Here is a 14,375-nt window from a genome sequence, read left to right as displayed (position 1 = left end):
TCACAATGTGACTGCGTGATTGTAAAACTCTTGTGTCTGGTGCTCCTTTTATCTACAGTGTGGACAGATGAGTAAAAAATATGAATAAAAAATAAAATAATAGGGGGAACAAAGGTTAAAATAAATTGAGTAAATCAAAATACCAGTGGTCAATGAGAGGGACAGGTAAGGAGCATGGCACATATGAGGTTTTTCTTTTTTCTTTTTTCTCTGTTTTTCTGGAGAAATGCAGATGTTCAAAAAAATGATCATGGTGACGAACGCACGACTATGTGATGATATTGTGAGTCATTATTGTAACCATGTCGAGAATGTTTGTATGTCTGTTTTTGTTTACAATAAAATATTTTAAAAATAGGGAAATTAAAGTAAATAGATACATAGGGTAGGCCATGGTGGCTCAGCAGGCAGAGTTCTTGCCTGACATGCCAGAGACCTGGGTTCGATTCCCAGTGCCTGCCCATGAAAATAAAATAAAATAAAATAAAATAAAATAAATAGATACATAAAGAACATAAAGAATAGATACATAAATGAATAAATAAATGAAAGCCACCCTTGCCTGCCATACACAGTCACTGCTGATTTTCAGCAGACCACTAAGCTATAAACATTAATTCAGTCCATTTTCTAATTTAATCTGGATCAATTTTATTGAAAGTTTGTGTAACTTGCTTTAAAATAATATATATTATATATATTATTTAAAATTATATCTATTATATATATTATTTAAAATTATATATATGTATTATTCTGATGGGATATTCTACAATGGAGCAGAAAAAGAAATATAACATATACCATGTCTTTATTGCTGTATTGTATTCCATAGGAAATAAATGCCAGTATATATAACCAGCACACAAATAATTTGACTTTTCCAATGTTGTAAATAATGCTGCAATCAGCACATGGGTAGATGATTCAGCAAGTAATTTTGCCTGTATAAACTGAAATTTAGCCAAGTTATTTCACATAATGGGTGGAGGAGTTACCTTCAGCGTGCACATGTGCGAGAACAGAGTAAGAGCTGAACAACCAGGTCCCTAAAAGTATAGGACTCTCTTGGATGATTAATTCAGGATCAACTCTGCTCATGGGGTGGGGAGCAGCAAAGGAGCTAGAACATGTTGGGCTTCCCTTTGGGGTTCTACCTTTAGCCCATCTGCCTCTTCTCTGCCCACCCAACAGCTTCCTAGCTTTGGACTTCTCTTTCTGCACAACTGCTATTCAAACCTGTGACCTCTTTGGTCTTGAAGTCCAGAGTCTTCAAGTCACACTGAAAACTACCTGATTCCTGAATCTCTTATGTGTGATTTCCTAATGCAGAAGTTGATTGTACCGTATGTGTGTGTGTGTGTGTGTGTGTGTGTGTGTGTATGTTGATCTCCAGGCCATGTCATGTATCTCTGAGGCACATGTTGTCTTTTTGTTAGGTGTCTACCACATAGGAGTGGGAGGAAAAATTTAAGTAACATGTTCTAGATAAGATTGTCCCTAATTTAGGTAGGTGGCACACTTGAGTGACGGCTTCATCCCTTATACCTGGGGCAGTGCTTGGTCAGCTGTGACTCCCTGTTAACCGTATGCTCACTTAGATACCAAAGAATGGCATCACATTCCCCAGGCACATGACAGTGAAAATAGCCATGGTGCTAGCCTAGGAGTCCAGAAACCTGAGCTTCTCATCCAGCTGCTGCACTCACTCTGAGCCTTATATTATAATGAGTAAAATGGATCCAAAAAATGTGCATGTAGCACAAATGTGAAGATTAAACAAGATGATGCCTGAAATACTAATTGAAAACCATAAAGCATCGTCTCTATATACGAAGCTATTGTTTTTATCTCTAAGAAAAGCAAAGTGACTCAGTAATCAGGAGAACTTTATCAAGCATGGTCATTTGCTTTCTCACCATTGCCTCCTCCTCCTTCTCTTTCTTATTTTTTTCTTCCTTTCTTCTTCATTATCATAAGCACCATCTATCCATCCCCTAATAAGCACAGGGGTTTGTAATAGGCACTTAGTTTAAGGAGGGAAACAGGAAAGGCTCATTTTCCTTCCTGCAGCCATTTTAGTTTGGGGGACCCAATATGATAATTGGTCAAAATAAGTAGTTTTATTTCCATGGTGACAAATACCTAGAAGGAGAAAATAAGGGTGAGGTGGCAGTTGTCTCCTTTAACACATCACAGCACTGCCTTTTTGCTCAAATTCTTTCTCTCCCTCAAATAGTATTCCCCTTACGCCTCAAAGTCTGTTCCTTCCTTGAAAGTTCAAGTTCAAGCCTCCCTGGCTGGTTATCTGACCTAGACTAGATTGGGAATGACTGAGACCCAAGAAAATCTTCTTTTTGGCATTTAAGAATCTTTGCAGGCTGAAGTTGCCTAAAAGGTCTCAATGCCTAAATGCGACCTATTGACATCATTGGGTTCATCTTTTATAAAGTTTACGGGATTTTTGGTTGTTAAATTGAATTTAGCTTTTTGCCAAAGGTTTTACTACGTATTAGATATTCTCAGGAATATCTCAGGAAATGTGTACAAAACCAAATAAATAAATACCCTTGAAAAATGCAGGCAATTTTACCATCAGCCCATATTTAATATAATTTTCTTAACAACGCCATAAGAACAAAGACTTAATATCTCCATTTAGTAGATGTGGAAACACAGGCTTGGAAAGACTAAATAATTTACCCAAGATCACGAAGCTAATGACTGATTACCTATCCTCAAAGTCAGGTGCCTTCCCAACCCCCCCCACATCAATTCTTCACAGGTGTGCCTTGAGTAGTGTGCCCTGCATTTAGCAGGCTGAAATCCTATGAGCAGAAACCCTTTCTGTTTATTACGGAGTACCATTTATAAACAGAAGAAAACTGTTTAAATGGCATTCTGGAAGTAATGCAGGAGCAATCATATAGCTAAACCTCATTTTCAGTCAAAATTAAGAAGTTGATGTCGTAAAAAGTGAAAACAAAGGAAACAAGCTAAATGTCCACCCATACGGGATGGTTATATGAATAATTATATTCAGGTATGGAACACTGTGGAGTTAATTAAATGGCAGTATAAATATTATATTAATGCACTTAGAAATGCATATTTGATGTTAGTTACATGCAAAATACACTTCCCAAAATATATAAAATAATATATATAATAATAAGTATATATTTAAATGAAAATGTTCACAGTGGTTATATGTGGTTGGGTGGTAAAGTTATATGGAATTTTGTTTAAATGAGCAGTTTTTAAAAATAAAACTCTTCTCCCTATCCTAAGGACAAAGGAAGACACAGCCAAATTCAAATCTAGCAGGTAATATTTATTTTTGGACGCAGTAAGTTCACAAAAGACAATTCCAATTAAATTACCATACTGTGTCATAGGAGGGAACTGCATGCTTGCTTTCTCAAACTTTTAAATTGATATTACAAGTTTTTAAACTTATATTAATATTTTTATGCTTGTCATTGAACTAAATATATGAAAGCCTTATCTGATTATTCCCATTTCCACACCCTGTCAAGTTTAGATGTCTCCACTGAATTGGTCCTGTGAATGTGACCCTATCTGGAAATACACGAACAAAGATCTTATTGGTTAAGCTGAGGCCAAACTGGATTAGGGTGGGCTCTAATCCAATATGACTCATGCCCTTAAAAGAAGAGGGAGTTGGATGTGGACCGAGAGGAGAACCCCATGTGAAAACTGAGGTGAAGAACACCATGGGTTACTAACCAGCCACTACAAAATCCAGGTGAGTCATGGAACATATTTCTCCCTATTGACTTTAGAAGCATGACCCTGACGACACCTTAATTTTGGACTTCTAGTCTCCAGAACTGTTAGGACAATGAATTTGTGTTGCTTTAAGCCAAACAACTTGTGGTACTTTGTTACAGAATCCCTAGGAAACTTTCCAACATCTGCCTTAAGGATTCAGTGTGTAGTAGGTGCATAGTCAATGCTGTGAAATGTGTATCACGACGTCTGGTTGGTGCTTAGGACACAAAGATGAACAAGATGTGAGAAGAATTAGCAAACCCTGACTGGAACTCAACATGTCTATTTGGTTCAGGACAATGAACAAAGTTCTGGGTAAAAATCTGAGAAGAAAGAAATTTTCACTGAGTGCGTGTAAGTGCTACCTCAAAGATTTCACATTGGAAAATTGTCCACATTCAAGAGCCCCGTCTTCAGAAAAGTAGCACCTTAGCTCCCAAGCCCTTTCATTGAGTTCTTCGTTTACTTATTCCATAATTTTTGAGCACTGGACTTCAGAATCAAGAAACCTGTGTCAAAGCAGGAAGCTGTCTTGTGCCTTCATTCACTTGGAGAGAACTCTGTTCTCCCTATAGCAGCTAAAGAATCTTTTAAAAGTTGAAATCTGATATATTTCTTTTCACCATGGGATGGTTTTACCTACTCTTGAGCTTCATATATATGAAAATAAACAGTATGCATACTCTTCTGTGCCTGGCTTCTTTTACTCAGCATCACGTGTTTGGGATTCATCTGTGTTATTGTGTGTACCAGTGGGTTATTGCTTTTTCGTGCTGTGAGCATTCCATTGTATGCATATACCACAGGCTATTTTTATCAGCTCTCCTGTTGATGGATAACAGGGCTGTTTCAAGTTTTGAAATATTATGAATAAAGCTTCTGTGAACATTCTTGAACAAGTATTTTTGTGAATATATTTTCATTTTTCATGGGTTATTTATTTCTCTGTGAGTGAAATTACGGGGTCATTGGCTGCCTCTAGACACGGAGCTGTATCTATGCACTGGGATGCCTCCAGGATGGACTGAGTAGGGACAGGAAAGAACATTCTAGGGTGAGAGAATATGTACCTTGATAAGGGTTTGGTTGCAGAGCTGTATGTATTTGTCAAAGTTCATGGAATAATTTCAGTTAAAATGTGTGCATTTCAGTGTATATAAATTTTACTCCAAATTTCTTTTTAAAAAGCCTAAACAGTATTGAACTTTATTTAATGATAACAGCCAAAGCATTTGGGAGGAAGTGTACTGATGTCTGAAAATTATTTTGAAATGCACCTAAAAATAAGATGGGTTGAAGAGTGAATAGATGGGTGAATGGACCTGTGCTCAAGTAATTATTGCGAAACCATTGCAGAATTCAAATGGTGACTGCATGGGTGTTCACTGTACAATTTGTTGCATTTTTTGGGTACAGCTGAAATTTTTCATAGTAAGTTGTTGGGGAAATGGGAATATCATCGTTCTACTTCCTTGCACAAAACCCTCCAATGGCTTCCCAATATACTTAAAATAGGATTTAAAGTAGTTATATTAGGCCATCGAGCCCTGTAGAATATGTGCCTGACTGCCTGTCTGAGTTCATCTGCTCCCACACTCACCATCTCTGGCTTATTTCCAGTCCCAGTGGCGTCTGTACCATTTGTAATCAAGTTTGAGCCTGCTCTGGTCTCAGAGCCCTCAGGTTTGTGGTCAGCTCTGCAGAAGAGGCTCTCAGCCCGGGTATTTGCATGGCTGCATCCCCATTCATCCAAATTCATTCAGCGGCACCTCCTCTGAGAGGCCTCACCTGACCACTCGCCACTCTCCTTCTCCCATCATCTCCTCGTATGCTGGGATTCTTTCTTCACAGCATTTAATATCGCATGACAAAATTTTAAATATATTTACATTTTACTGATTTTTTTTTCCCCACTGTAGTTTTATGAGGGCAGGAACTTTATTTTGTTCATTGCTGTATCACCAACTCCTTACACAGTGTCTGGCATGTGCTGCCACTCAAGACATATATGTTGGCTAAATAAATGAATGAGTAAATAAATAAGAAATACATACATTATATATATATATGTATATATATATATATATAGTCTTTAATAAGATTTTAGTTTTAGAGCAGTTTTAGATAGACATAAAAGTTGTGAAGGTACACAGAGTTCCCATATATTACAAACCTAGTTTCTCCTGCTACTACCAATCATATTAGCATGGCACATGTGTTACAATTGGTGAAGTGGTATTAATATGTTATTATTAACTAAAATAAATGCTTTATTCTGATGGTCTTGGCTGTCACCTAGTGTCCTTTCTCTGTCCCAGGATCCCAGCCAGAACACCACATTGCATATTGTAGTCAAGTAATGATATGCTCCTCTTGGCTTAGACTTTCCCCGTATTTGATGACCTTGACAGTTTTGTGGTCAGGTGTTTTGTCACATGTCCCTAAATTGGGATTTGCCCATAATGCTTTTTCACAGGACACAAATTATGCTAAAATCCTGCTCCCTGAGGAACTCTAACATGGACCCATCATCGAAAGCATTTGCACGACTTTGGAGCATGGACACCTTTTATGGGTTTTGTCTTCTTCGGTACTCTTATAAACCTGTCATGAGGAGTGTGTTTCTATGTCCGCCTGTCATATGAGATAACAGCTTCCAAAATGCTAAGTAACTTGGGCAAGATCACACAGAATATATGACTGTGAAGGACTCAAACACAGGGATTCTGAACCCAGGTTCAGCGTCCAGGATTCTCTCTCTGCCTCTCGGTCCACATGCTGTTGAACCCTTCACAAACCTGCCCTTTGCACCAAGCTGCTGCCCAAACCCAGCACTATGCAAAGGCATCATTATCCTTTTCTCTGTTGCTTTTGATCAAAATAGTAGCCTTGAGTCTAACAATCCTGCTTCACCAAAAAAAAAAAAAAGAAAGAAAAAAAAGAAAAAGGAAGACTCAGGGAAAATATATAAATTTAAACTGCTATATCTTATGAAAATATCATGCTCTGGGTTTGTCAACTGGTGAACTGTTTTCAAGAAACTTCCATTTGAAAAGAACCAACCATGATTAGAGTGATAGCACCAGTACCTGCATCAATCATATCCTCTTTGGTCAAGTTCCTTGGTCAACGCGAACATGAGTACTTCTCCAGCACTCTTTACCTGAGGTGTCTCTCTGTGCTGGCCTTCGTACACCATATATTCCCTCCTGCAGCATTCTCCATAATCCCTAGTCCATGTTATCAGTCTCAAAAATCCTGCCTTCCTTGTGAATATAGACTCCTAAATTGATTTGATTTACTTTATTATAAAACACTTCATTCTGCATCTTGTGTCATTTATTATGCCATTGTTATGCCCAGAAGTAAGGTATGTTAGCTGAGCTACTTCCTACGTAATCTTCCAGGCAGCCTTCCTTCAACCTGCCATAGGGTCCCATAGCCTCTGGGCTTTTGGTCTTACACCATTTATCATATCTATTGCTCACTTTTATTCATTGTCTGTCTTAAGGGTAGGAGCTATGTCTGCCTTGTTTATCACTTCATCCCTCAGGAAGGATTTCTTTATTGTAGGTGCTCAATAAATACATTATAAATACATTGGATTTGTGTAAACCATGGGTGTTACAGTATTTTTGCTTTTGTGTGTACATTTGAAAAATTCTATACTTAAAAAACTCTCTCAGACAGCCTTTAAAATGTGTCTTAGCACATAGGACTGAGAATCACACATATCGGTGACAAGCAGTTTTTGAGTGAATAGATGATTGTTATAATGTGAAGAGTGCAAGATTTGTAAGCCTAGATGAAGGTATATCAGCATGCAGGACCATCCACGTACATGAACAAATTCCTGTAAACATGAGAGAATCAAGAGATCCTTTTCAAATGCTTTAACCTCTGTTAAAGAAGAAATTATATCACATACTCAGTCACAGCAATAAGCACCCTTGTTAATAGCAGCCCTTATTTCTGAAAATGGAATAAAACTAGTTTTATGTGGCTATAAAATATATGCCTATGAAGAAACTGGTTGGAGTCCTGTCCTGGTTGGATCCATGGACTTTGAATCCTTAAGTCTTCTCTCCAGGAGAACATCTCTCCTTGCTTCCCTTCTAAAGTGGGAACCAGGAGATGTAGAATGGGCCTAATGAGGGGCTAGGGTACTGGCAAGGCCGTAATTGACATAACTTGGGTCCTGCCCTCTGCTGGCACATAGGTTGATCCTGTTACACATGTGTCTGTTTGGTTAAAAGCCACATTTACTTTTTTTTGTAAGTGACATACAATTGGGCAAAACCCACTCACCTAGGACATAGACTTATTGTCATGGTATAGTAGTCAAAGAGACCTGTGATTTTGAGTAGGTGCCCGCTGTAGATTCCCAGAGTGAAGCAGGTTGTGCTTGCACAGTTGGTTTCCACATCTAATGCATGTATCATGTATTTTCTGAGCTAGAACTTTTTTTCTTGCTGAGTCTAGAACCTACACAGAAACCCACCTCTTTTTTAATTCTCTTGAGACTGATTTCATTATGATAGTCTACGACATTCTCTGGCATCTTACACCATTTTTGTACCAGCTGGGACACTATTTTGTGCAATATTTGTCAGATTTCAGTTCCATTTTCTTCCCATTTTAGATGGCTTATTGTTTTCTTTATTTAACTCTTTATTCCATCTGGATCAAATGCACATTAGAATTTTACTATCCTTATATGCAATAAATTATACATTAATAGGATAGTTATGGCTTATGAGAAAAAGTTGTGATTTGCACTTAGAGAGGTTTTAATCAAGTTTACCATTCTCAAAATATCTGTTTTGCATATAAATAAGGACCCCTAAAAATTGATCTGTTTTGCTCAATTATAAAATGCTTCATTTAGAAGCCTGAGGGTAATCTGTTATACTGAATCAGGAGGAAAGGAAGATGTATTGCATTATACTCAATCTTATCAAATTGCTGCTATATTTGATGACAATGTCTGTTTATCATAATTATTATAAGTTGTCTAGGTTAATAAAATCAGAAGACCTATGCGAGATTTTTAAACGCTAAATTTATTATTTATGCAGTGTCTCAAATACCAGATGTCTTTCATGGATGTCAGTCCCATGGGTTGGACTTCTGTTGAGATTGGTCGAGTACTTTGTGTCTGATAAGGTAGATTCTAAAGCCGGGTCCTTAAAACTCTCTACAATTCAATGTTTAGAAGATAAAAATAACAAAGAGGAAGAAAGGCTCAGGATCCAGTTTTCAGGTATTTGGTAAGCATTTTACAAATGCTCTTCTCCCATCAGTGTTATTTCTAGTCATGGCAGATTCAATAGGAAACAAAGCAAAATTCCCCAACTTTGCCCAAGATTAAAAGTGAAGAAACTGAGGCTAAGAGCGTTAAGTAGAGAGCCCAGAATCACATTGATGGAAGACTTCTTCTCTTATTTCAGAACTGGGCTTTTCCCACAATTGACTATTGATGACAGAAGTGATTGGGCAGTAGGCAGGTGTTCTAGTTTGCTAGCTGCCAGAATGCAACACACCAGAGACGGATTGGCTTTTAATAAAAGGGGATTTATTTTGTTGGTTCTTCAGAGGAAAGGCAGCTAACTTTCCACTGAGGTTCTTTCTTACGAGGAAGGCACAGGATGGTCTCTGCTGGTCTTCTCTCCAGGCCCCTGGTGACTTCTTTCTGCATCTCCAAAGGCCTGGGCTGAGCTGCCAGTGCTGAGATGAGGAATGCCGACCTGCTTAGGCTGTGCTACATGGCGCTCTCTCATTTAAGCACCAGCCAATTAAGTCAGACGTCACTCACTGCAGGAGACACGCCTCCTAGCCGACTGCAGATGTAATTAGCGACAGCTGAGGTTCATGTACCATTGGCTTATGTCCACAGCAACAAGACTAGGTATGCTCACCTGGCCAAGTTGACAACTGAACCTAACTAACACAGCAGGGAAGGAAAGATATAGGACTCAGAACCTAAAACCTATGGTTTGGTTCTTGATGTCCCAGCTTTGTGATGTTGGGTAAGTTAAAGTCCTTTATCATGCAAACAAGATAACACTCCCTTCTATGCCTATTTCCCTGGATTGTTGTAAGGGACAAAAGTGACACTAATACTATATCAGAACTAAACCTGTATCTCTACCCAAATCATTGCCTCTGCAGAAAAGAGTCATTAAAATAGCCATCCATGAAAATGGGAAATCGCAGTCCATTTTTGCAACATTCCAGACACTGTTAGAAGACAGTGTAGGTCCATTCCGTTTTCCCCTATACCTTCAACTCGGCAAACATCAAGTTACAGAACGGAGAAATTTGTTCTTTCTTGTATACTTAGAACTCCCTTCAGATGTCTTTTCAGTTGGCAAGCTCACCTCTCCCTAGAAACACATGTTGGCTTGTGCTGGGTGTTTGGTAGCTGACATTTTGATAAACAGAGATATAAAAACATGAAATAAATTTCAGTAAGGATTTTGCCTGTCATTATTTTTTCCAGATGTAGATGTACTTTGAAACAGAAAAAAAAAATCACCTTGGTACTTTCATTTTAACCAAATTCCCTTTTTGCCAAAAATGCTTGGTTTTTGCCACAAAACAATATAATTGGGTTTAAACCAGGTGGAAAATTCTAAGACATGTTGCTCAGTAATTTGGTATCAAGGTGATTGCTCTGGGGAGGTGACCAGACCTAGAATACAGGAAAGCAATGTCTTGCCCAATTTGTATCTGGCTCATAGAATTTGTCCAGGGAAAGTATGAAATTGAAAAGAAGGGAAAAGTAAATAAGGTATGGCTAAGGTTAGGACTTGGGGATTCTGTTGGTCTCCTACAAATCCCTTTTTAACACTTTCAATCAGAAACCCCATTCTGTAAACCCTACCTCCTTGACATCCCTTTTATAGCTCATTTACCTTAATTTCCAATGAAACTACCTAGCTCAGTACTTTTTGTGACTTACAAAAACCCCCTAATTTCTCTTCTGCTTTCAGTTTTGTCCATTCCAATCCACCTTTGAACCCTGATGTTAGAATCACCTTGGCTATTAGCAAATATGATCCTATAACTCAGTTGTTCTCACACTTGGCTGAATTATCAGAATCACCAGAGGAGTTTTAAAAAATATATTGGTACCCAAGCCCCATCTCTAGAGATTACAACTCCATTACTTTGGAGTAGGACACAGCTGTCGGAATTGACCACTGCTTTAGTTATGCTTCATTCTACTGATATACAATTATATGTGTATATTACATAAGTATATATGTGTGTGCGTGTGCATGTGTGTGTGAGTGATATATCCTAACAAACCAAATCTCTTATTTCCATGTTTGTTTTCTCATTGACCAACACAGTTTATAATCAACACTCGAAATATTTTTTATGAATGGATAATTTAATGATGATTGAATGGAGTAAGAGAAACTCTTGATAGATATATGGAAAACAGGGTACAGAAAGTACCCAAAATCAGTATTATCTTTTAGAAATGATGCAAGATTGTGCATTGTACTCATTTTTAAAAGAACAGTGCAAAATTTAACATCAATCATATTAGGTCAATTTAAGATATGCCAGATAAGGAGGCTAATGGTTTAGTAATCCTGCACATTGTACTATAGAACTGTTTCTTTAATGTGCATGCACAAAACATTTCCTTTTGCACTGACCTTGTTTCTCCCTCTAATACAGAAAAAGCTCTCCATCCATTACCTTCCAGGATCACTGACACATACTTGACTCTAGAAGCTTTTCTCAAATAGGGTTCCCTGTTGATGCTAATGCAGCTGTTCCAGGAACCACACTTTAAATATCATATGCCTTTCCATAACTTGCAAAACCTCCTATTTGCTCTCCCACTCTCAGTTTTGTCTATTCCAATCCAACCTTGAAACAGAATGATGCTAGAACCACTTTGGCTATTAGCAAATACTATCCTATAACTTAGTAGTTCTCACACCTGGCTGAGTATTAAAATCACTAGGAGAGCTGTTTTAAAAATAATTTTGCCCAGGCCCATATCTAGAGACTCCAATTCCTTTGCATTGGAATAGGATCCTGGTATTGCTATTTTTTCAAAGCTCCCCAGCTGATTCTAATATGCAGTCAATGCTAAGAATCACTGATATAACTCAACCTCACCAGGGAACATATTAGAAATGCAAATTCTTGGTCCCCAATTCAGACCTACTGAATTAGAAACCTGAGGATGTGGTCCAGCAAACCCTGATTGAACAAGCCCCCACCTCACCCGCACAGGTGATTCTGATTCTGATGAATGCCCAAGTGTCGGAACTCCTGGCCTAGAATCACCACAGTAAAAGATTTGGACCTCAGAATTACAGGTCCGCCACAGGTTTGCTTATATAAGAATCACCCAAAAAAGAGTTTTAAAATATGCATTCCATGGCATTCTTCTCACACACTCATTTATTCAGTGTGTCTGGAATGGGGTGTTTCATTATGGATTTTAGAACTGATTCCTTGGTGTTTCTGACCTGCACTAAGGAACAGTGGGGATGGATGGCCTCTGAATTATCTGTCAAACTAGAGATGACTCCTTTCAATCTCTCCCTTTCCTGCCCCTCAAATTCTTATGGAGGGTGTATCATCTCTCTTCAAGTGACTCAGATTGACTGTATGTTAGAATCACGTAAATAATAAAACAGAAATATGTAAGTAACCAACCAACTAACCAGCCAAACAAACAAACATAAATAAATAAAGCATGGCCCCAGTCCCACCCAGAATAAGTCAGCTTCTGGGAGCAGGGTGTGGGCACTGCTAGTTTTTCCAGCTCCCAGAGTGATGCTTATGTCAGCAGACAGAAGCTAAGTAGGAGACCAGGCAATGTGGACCCTCACACTGTACCATATGTGAGCCACAGCTGATGATGAGACTTATACGCATCCCACAGGAGGCAGATCTAGCTTACTCAAGGCCAGCCAATCAGGTTCTCCATTTTGGGAATTGACCACATCAACTGATGCTGGGAAAGCATCTCCTTATTATGGCTATTACGTGGAGAGAAGGTCTAGCAATTGCTGGACCACACGGATTTCTTCCCTCCTGAAGTTTGGTTTCTCAGCTTTTCTTTTGATTCTGAGGCTACCCTAGTTTCCTTCAGTATGTCTTTATTTTTTTGTTGACTTGGTTAAAGTTGATTTCTCTAGTTGCTGGGCAAAAACCTTAAATAACATATTTGCCACTAATTAATGATTGACTTCAGGCTAGTTATCTTACATTTCTAGATCTCACTTTCCATCAGCTTTAAAAGGGGCTAATGATCCAGATCCATATTTTCTAACCACTTGAAAAAGTTAAATTTAATCTTTAAAAGAGTTACCAGAAATGTAAATAAATAAAATGAACAAAACTGATGAATAGTTTGTCTGTCTCAAATCATCACTGTAATAAAACTACTTCACTGTTGGAAGAAGCCTTGGCAAACCTCTCAGAAGAGCTAAGTTTCTTTGGAACCCAGATCCTCTTAAAGTGCTATGTTTTCATGATTTTTTATTCTTTATTCAGAGCCTTGAGCCTAGGAACAACTGGATTTTTCTATTTTGGAGCCTCATATTGCTAGATGAAAAGGGCCATGTAATGAGCCATGCAAACTGAAATTTAAAAACTCCTTCTCCAGAAGACCTTTTGAAAGACAACTGATTGACTAATCTATTTTTCAGTTATGAAAAATGCTATCTAAAAATAAGAATCCTATTATTCTGGAATATTTGGTTACCTGTCGTGTTTTGTCTCTGAAGTCTTTTAGGACACTGAGTTAAAACCCATGAAAAGGTCAAGACAGCTCTCAATTTCCAAATTAAATTGCTTGGAAACACACTTCAGTAAGACGCTGGATTTGGGGAGGCCTGCTGTGAAAGTTAGCAAATGAAATGTAAAACGTGTGAAGTTTTAGAGAAAGGACTGATTTTCAAAGATTGTGGCATTTCTGCTTTACCAAATGAGGCACTTGGTGGACTTAAATATATCTCTTACATATTCTGAGGTATAAATGAAAAATCATTAAAATATCATTCCATTAAAATCTGCACGCATGGCTATAAACCCAGAGATCACAGCCCAGATCATTTCTAAATAATCTCTGTACGAAATTTCTGAAAAACATCCTACTTCAAAAGAGGACATGTGTAAACATATTGATGTGTATAGAGATCATACTATATGCAAAAGCATTATAATATTAGCCCACTTAAATCTCCACAATTATTCTTTGCCAGGCTATCCCCCACCTACTGTCATCTGGTCCTTTCCCTCTACTCAACTAGAACTATGCTTGGAGAAGGATGGAAGTGGCTTCCTTGGAGTCTCCATCCAATGGAAAAAATGTTCTTTTCTTATGATTGATTGCTATGCTAGATGCAGTGATGTTGGTCATTTTCTCTTTCCTGAAACCATCTACCCCCCTTGACACTCATTACTGTGAATTCTTTGATTCATCTTCCTTCTGTGACTGTTACTTCTCTGTCTCATTATTCATTTTGTCCTCTCAACCCTTTCCTTAAATATTGACATTTCTTTACATTCTATCTGTGGATCACTATTTTAAACATGCA

Source organism: Tamandua tetradactyla, chromosome 16, assembly GCF_023851605.1.
Source record: "Tamandua tetradactyla isolate mTamTet1 chromosome 16, mTamTet1.pri, whole genome shotgun sequence".
Classification (NCBI taxonomy): Eukaryota; Metazoa; Chordata; class Mammalia; order Pilosa; family Myrmecophagidae; genus Tamandua; species Tamandua tetradactyla.
Note: the sequence above shows the minus strand (reverse complement) of the source record.